This window comes from Acinonyx jubatus, chromosome E1 (assembly GCF_027475565.1).
Source record: "Acinonyx jubatus isolate Ajub_Pintada_27869175 chromosome E1, VMU_Ajub_asm_v1.0, whole genome shotgun sequence".
Lineage (NCBI taxonomy): Eukaryota > Metazoa > Chordata > Mammalia > Carnivora > Felidae > Acinonyx > Acinonyx jubatus.
In genome coordinates, this window is record NC_069397.1 from 36,028,138 (window position 1) to 36,035,646 (window position 7,509).

At 48.6% G+C, this 7,509-nt stretch overlaps 1 pseudogene; it reads right to left on the reverse strand.

Moving 5' to 3' along the window:
• Positions 1 to 6,626: 6,626 nt before the first annotated feature.
• LOC106980486 (phosphatidylinositol N-acetylglucosaminyltransferase subunit P-like) lies at positions 6,627 to 7,055 on the reverse strand (annotated as a pseudogene).
• Positions 7,056 to 7,509: the final 454 nt, after the last annotated feature.

Below are 7,509 nucleotides of genomic sequence, written 5' to 3' on the forward strand. Positions count from 1 at the left end.
TATTTTGAGAGAGACAGAGACAGCGAGCAGGGGAGGGGCAGAGAGAGAGAGAATCCCAAGCAGGCTCCGTGCTTTCAGTGTGGAGCCCGATGCAGGGCTCGAACTCATGAACCGTGAGATCATGACCTGAACCCAAACCAAGAGTTGGACGCTTAACTAACCGAGCCACCTGGGTGCCCCGAGAAAATTTTAATAGAAAGAGGAGAAAAACTCTCTCCTGATGTTCTGTTTTGCTGAGTCATTTTAGTTTTTGTGGGTCTCTCTTCCTTTCTCTCCTTTTCCCTCTCCCATTTTCCCCCTTTGCTTCAACTCTGCCTCTTCTTCCCTCCTTCTTAGCCCAGTCAGCAGTTTTGTCCCCAGGATACTTTACTTTGCTTTTTTTTTTGTTTTTTTCTTTTTTCTGCCAGCATTTTCCTGCCAGCGGCCAAGGCCTCCCTTCCCTCCTGACTTCCTCAGTTGATCCTGTGCAGAAGCCGACAGCTTATCTCCATGCAGCAACAAGAAAGTGAGATAGTGGGCTCAGAAGCCAGCAACCCAGAGCATCCTGGGAAACGGCCTGGTGTTGTGAACTGTCCGGTCCCCCGCCCCATTCCTACCCCCAGCAGAGATCACCAGTAGACGCTTCTTCCCTCTCGTCCTGGTCTAGTCTGTGTTTCCAGAGTCAGATTAGGGCAGATGAGAGAACAGGTCCTGGGCGGCTGAGGGTGTACCCCGTCCCCTTGACTTTCAGATGTCTTAACTTCAAAAGGAGTTCAAGCCCTGATTTTTTTTTTTTTTTCCTCTCATGTGCTGTGCAATATCTGAAAAGTCATTCAGTCTCTCTGGGCGTCAGTTTCTGCAAGCAAGTAGGATCCAACTGGAGCAGGCCCTTATGTATTTGACCCCAGGTTTGGAGCCCTGGCTGGTCCTAGCTGAGGAGTATAAGTACTTAATTGTCATTTCTAGTAACTTCTGGGGCACGTCCTCATACTTCTCCACTTCCTTCTCCTGTCATGCCATTCTGTACCCCAATGACCTGACATGGAAATTTTGTCCCGGGCAGGAATTATCCCACCTGGAGGGCCCGCCGTTTCAATGCTGAGAAACCCCCTGGGGCTGGAAGTACGTTACTCATCAGTTCTTAATCGAATAAATATGCAACTTTCCCTCTACCAGAAAAATACTTTCTGTTCCCACCAGGCAATAAAACGTAGAGCGACTGCTTCTCTTTCTGCCTCCGTCTAGGTTGGCGGTTCTCGAGTGGGAATGATTTTGTGGCCCGCCCCCACCCAAACACAGGAGATCTTTGGTATTGTTTGGAGGGTTTTCGGTTATCACGATGGGGAGGGGGTCGCTATTGGCATCTAGCGGGTAGAGGCCGGGGATGACGATGTACTGGACGGTCCCCTACATCAAAGAATTCTCTGGCCCAGAATGTCAAAAATATGAAGGCCGAGGAACCCTGGTCCAAGTCATCATTTAGCAAGGTGTTTGGTGAAGTTTCGGGGTTCACGGAGCGTGGAGAAGTGGCAAGAATTTGCTCTCAGAAGCCTTACGTATGTTAGATAGGTAGTGCCTCTGGGTCAGGAGACCTCCTATCTGAGAAGAGAGACCTAGTTCTTAAACCCATACTTGGGGAATTTACAGTCTAAAAAATCATATAGGAATATGATATATTACACCAGTATTTATCCATTTAACATATATTTATTAAGCTCCTACTGTATGCCAGTTCCTATGGGTGGAGGCCCTAAATGAGTCCTCAATCTATGCACCTGCAAGGGAGTTTCCCTTCCTTTGGTCCTGTTTCCGGTCACCACTGTGGGCAAGTTTTGACCAATATACTTGGGAACGGAAAGGACGTTTCAGAAGGAAGGCAGTATAAATAGGTTCTGGGGAGCTGAGTAGTTAGTTACATTGGATGCATTGGGGGAAGTGCTTAGAAAAGTGGAAGCCAAACTGGGGGGGAGGAAAAAGGGCCTGGGCTCCAACATAAGAGCAGATAAGCCTCCTGGGTCAAGGAGGGAGCTTGACCAGAGTGGGGAGGCTGCTGAGAGGTGAGGCCTGGTCATTGCTGTGGGACTCGGGCCGGGTGATTGAAATTCTCGGAGTTGCGGGGCGCCTGGCTGGCTCGGTCGGTGGAGTATCTGACTCTTGATCTCAGGGTTGTGAGTGCGAGCCCCGCGTGGGGTGTTGAGATTACTTAAAAATGAAATCTTTAAAAAAAAAAACCATCTGAGTTGCATGGGCCAACAGTATTGGAACTGGATGGCTCCGTTTTGCAATCCACCTCGGAGTTCATGGTATGTGTTGTATGAGTATGGTAGGAAGAGAGAAACCATGGCAAACCCAGGGCAGCCTGCAAATGCTCTGCGTATTTTCACATGCAGATCCATCTTACCTCCTTTTTTTTAAATTTTTTTTTAACGTTTATTTATTATTGAGAGACAGAGAGACACAGAGCATGAGCAGGGGAGGGGCTGAGAGATGGAGAGACACAGAATCTGAAGCAGGCTCCAGGCTCCGAGCTGTCAGCACAGACCCCGACGCGGGGCTCGAACTCACAAACCGTGAGATTATGACCTGAGCCGAAGTCAGACGCTTAACCGACTGAGCCACCCAGGCGCCCCATCCTTTTTTTTTTTTTTTCATGTTTATTTATTTTGAGAGAGAGAGACAGACAGACAGAGTGCGAGCAGGGGAGGAGCAGAGAGAGAGGGAGACACAGAATCCAAAGCAGGTTCCAGGCTCTGAGCTGTCATCATAGAGCCCGGCACGGGGCTCGAACTCACAAACTGTGAGATCATGGCCTGGGCTGAAGTTGGCCGCTTAACCGACTGAGCCACCCAGGCGCCCCCACCTTTACCTACCTTGCACAGTGGAATTCCCTTGCCAAGGGTGAAGGAAAAGGAGGGGCCCCAGAAAGCGGGAGCTCTCATCAGCATTGGCATGAGCGGCAGTCAGCCAGATACCTGATTCTCCATTGTTCTGCCAGGAACTTTAGAGATGTGAGCGGATTCCTTTTCTCACGTAGTAGGCTGCAGACGGAGGAGGGTTTTTTATAGGAAATATTACATGCATTCATTCATTCCACCAACATTTATTGGGTGCTTACAATGTATAGAAATTATTCTATTCATTATTCATTCATTCGCTTACAGTTGTATATTGAACACCTGCTGTATATGTGTGGCACCATGCTACATGCTTAGGGGACAGAAACAAAACACAGCCCTTTTCTCAAGAGTTCATGGTGGGGGGGGGGCAACCATTTCTTAAATTCCTACCATGTACCAAGCCTCAAGCCAAGAGCTTTATGTACATGGTTTTTGCAATACTCAAACTAAAGGCCCCAAAAGTTTAAGCCAATCAGATAGCAGTTAAATTTAAAATAGAAAAATGTAAAATAGAATTACCCCGTGAAGCAACAATTCCACTTGTGGGTATATACCCAAGAGAACTGAAAAGCACGCCCTTGCGCACGGCAGCATTATTAAAGGTGCAGGCAACTTAGGTGCACATCAACAGATCAAATGAATAAACAAAATGTGGTGTGTGCATCCACGGAGTCTCACTCAGCCTTAAAAAGGAAATTCTGCATTTCCCATGCTACAACTCCGATGAACCTTAAGGACATGATGCTAAGTGAAATAAGCCAGTCACAAAAAGACCAATTCTGTGCGGTTGCCCTTATGTGAGATACCCAAAGTCATCGAGTTCATAAGAGACGGAAGTGGAATGATGGCTGCCGGGGGCTGGGAGGAGGGCAGAGTGGGGGTCGGTGGTTTCATGGGTATAGAGTTTCGGTTTTTCAAGATGAAAAGAGTCCCGGAGATTGGCTGCACAGAAACGTGAATGTACTGACCTGCACCCTTAAAAATGATGAAGACGGTGAATTTTGTTATGCACATTTTACCGCAGTTAAAAATAATTTTTGAAGTTTAACCCATATACCCTAGGTCTGATTCTTCGGTCCCACTCTTTTCCACTGCAAAAACAACTATCAGGTAGGAGGGAAAGGAATGCATCATTCGAAGAGTCCAGACGAGGAATAATTTATTAGCATGTCGATCTTTGCATCCAAAGATAACAGCCTTACTATTCTGGAGGGCGCATTTGGGGCCAGAAAGACAAGTACTAGCCACGAGCCCCACTCCGAGTCAAGATTTAAGATCTTTTTTTTTTTAATTCTTTTTTAATGTTTATTCAGTTTTGAGAAAGAGAGAGAGAGAGAGAGAGAGCACGGGGGGCGGGGGCAGGAGGGAAAGAGAGAGAGGGAGACACAGAATCCGAAGCAGGCTCCAGGCTCCCCACTGTCAGCACAGAGCCTGACGCGGGTCTTGAACTCACGGACCGTGAGATCATGACCTGAGCCGAAGTCGGACGCTTAACCGACTGAGCCACTGAGGCACCCCAAGATTTAACAATTAGAGTCTGATGCAGTTAAAGATGCAGACTTCCCTAGGTCTTTCTTCAGGAAGATCTCTGCCCCAGTCTTCCATTTCACCCAATCCCTTTCTGCCGGCTCATGCTGCTTTGTGGGGGCTCAGGGCTGAGAGCAGAGGTCACTCCGGGGGGGAACCAAGTATTCCGGAGCAGAGTCGTGGGAGGGGTCAGCTGGCAAACCCGGGAAGCAGGCGAGGTTTGGCTTTCAGGCCTTGGGCTCTCCTTGTCTGCAGCTGGCGCAGGGCTGAGTCTGGAGCCTGGAGATCTAGCTTCTGCCACTGACTTGCCATGAGACGCCGGGAAAGATGGTCTCCTTCTCTGGGCCTTGGTTTCCCCAGCTGCGGCATGTAGGGTTTGTTCTCACATGAGTTCTAAGGCTCCTCCTCTGGCCTTGGCCTTGCAGGAGATTTGAACCTTTGGACCCCTTGACTCTATCGGTCCTCCTTCTCTCTCACACCTTCTGTTTCAGCAAAACTGTTCTGCACTTGATCTTAGCCGAAAGGCCGAGAAGCGATCAGCAAAACTGTTCTGGACAGGCTCTGATAAATCCATCAGTGCAGAGACACATTTTCTCCCAAGGGTATTTGCATTTCTGTTGGCATCCAGATGAGAGACTGAGGCTCTAACTTGGGCTCTCTTTTGATTGGAAGGAGCAGGGCAGACATGGTGGGGTGGAGGGATTCACCCCAAGCTGCCAACTGGCAAAGCAGGGCCTGGCCCAGGGCTCAGTCCTTGGGTGCAGATCTTGGCCCACCTCTCCCAGTGTGGCACAGACGTGAACCCACCATGCCGCCTCTTCTTCTGCCAGGGACTCTGCACGGGTGCTGGCAGCCCCCCTGTCCCCGGAGAAGTGAGTTCCAGCTCAGATACCGATGACGTCATCGAGATCCCCCGGTCTGAGCTGGAATTTGGCAGGACGGCTCATGGGGCAGCTGTTTGTGGTTTCTCTTCTCCTCTGAAGGAAAGTGTGAGCAGATGAGCTCCTAGGTGCTGCCTGTTTCCATGTGAGGGAGAAGCAGGATGTGGCTCCAGATCAGTGGAACGGGAGGGGGGTTGGCAAGGAGAGTCTGGGGCGACATGTAAGCGACATATTTTGTGAGATGAAAGATCCCAGCTTCTTTCAGTAACTTCTTCAACTCTGCTTTTGTTCTTAGGAAACCTCATTTCGTCCCCTAATATTTATTCATGAGGACTTTGTGTTTTTGGAGACTTTGAGGAGCAGCTGCTTTGGGTCTGAGGGAATTCACTCCACTGCGAAGACAGCTTTTCATCTACTCAATGCAGCCAGGCTCCTCATCAACAAACATCAGCTCCTTGGGGTGCTGGGGCCTCCAACTCCAGGAGGATTAATGTGCAGTTGTGGAGAGCTCCCGACATGCTCTGCTCTTGGCCAGCCGGGCCCTGGGTCCTGGGGACAGGGCAGGGGCGGCTTCGGGGACACAGAGGAGGCCACGTGATAGGACAGACATCCCTGCCTGGGGACCTCACAGAGCCTCTTAGGCCAGCAAAGCACTATAGTGGAGGCTCCAAGAGCTGGGAGTTCCAGACAGTTTCGTCTTTCAGAGGCTTGTGTCTTGAAGGAGAAACCAGAGACTTCTACCCACCAGAACACAAATGCAACGTGACATGCAAACAAATGCCCGGTGGGGAGGGCCGGGCTGGTTCAGTCACGCAGAGGGGAGCTAGGACTAGAAAAAGACTTGCACAGGGTGGTTTTGACTGGGGGAGTCAGGAATTCTAGAATGTCAACCTTGGGAGGGACTTTAAGTTCTGGTCTAACCCTCTTATTTTCCAGATGGAAAAATTGTGGGAAATGACACGTCTAAAGTCTGCATTGAAGATGAAATTCAAATATACATTTTCTGGCCCTGGCCCAGTGCACTTTCCTCTACAGTTGATCTGTAAATGTCTGTTTTTTTTCCAACATTTTAGGGCTTCATGTGTCACTAACCCTATGACTTCCCAGCTAGCTCCTTCTCTAGCCCTTTTTGTTCTGAGCTCCCACTCATCCTTCCCCTTAAACAGTTCACTGCTTTCTTTCTTTCCCTTTTTACTGGTAATGCAGGATTTTATTTATTCTGTCCATTAATAACTACATTCGAGAACATTTATAATATTAATGGAACTTAATCTAAGAGAAGTTCAACTTACTTTTTCTTACGTTCCGGTATCGATAGTCAAAATGATCATGGTCAAAATTATTACGTCAAAAACTTATGATAGGCGCTTGGGGTTAGTCTATATACAATTTCTTTTGTGGCATAAAGTTCTTGGGCTGCAAGAAAGAACATTTGGTTTGTTTCACTCGTAGGAATGTCTCTTAGTGCTGGGATGGCCTCTTCTTGGAATTTCTTCTGCTGTTGATTTTTTAGCATAGTTATCTGTGATTGTATGAATGGAATTGAGTGGAGAGGACTCATCATGTTTATTCCAAATAAGGGTACATAATTGATTACTAGACTAATGAAGAGGTAGGCAGGCAAGGCCTCTGCCCAATGTTGTTGGGGCCCAGAGGTATAGCCTAAGGAGTTTAGCCAAGATTTAAGAATCAAGTCAAATTGGGAGCTTAAGAAAAGAGCAAAGCCATTAGTCACTCTTTCTGGCAATGGTGCGGGTGAATTTTCCACCATTTTCCCTGTGGCTTAGACGATCTTGGTCCTTGAAGTGTGCTCAGGCCCCTCCCGACAACTCAGCTACATCAGCACACTGCTGTCTTTTTTTTAATGCCCGCCTGCGTAACTCAGCTCTGCCACAAGCCTCTGTAACTCAGCTCTGTCACAAGCCTCTGTAATGCTCGTGGGTGCTAAATGTAATGCTCCAAGTTGCATGTGAATGGGAGAGTCCTGGCAGGAGGCATTGACCTTCTATAAAATGTAGGGAAATCGGGACAGTACTGAGTTCTTCCCGAGGCTCTGGACCGGTGCCTCTAATGTCCACTGTCAGCCCTTCAACCTGACATCCAGTGCCATACTCCAGGGCTTTTACCTGGCCCCACTACCTGGTTACCTTCTCTCCACCTTCCACCCCACCTTCCACCCCACCTCATTCATTCCAGGACCGGAAGTTTTTTGTGACCGGAAGTTT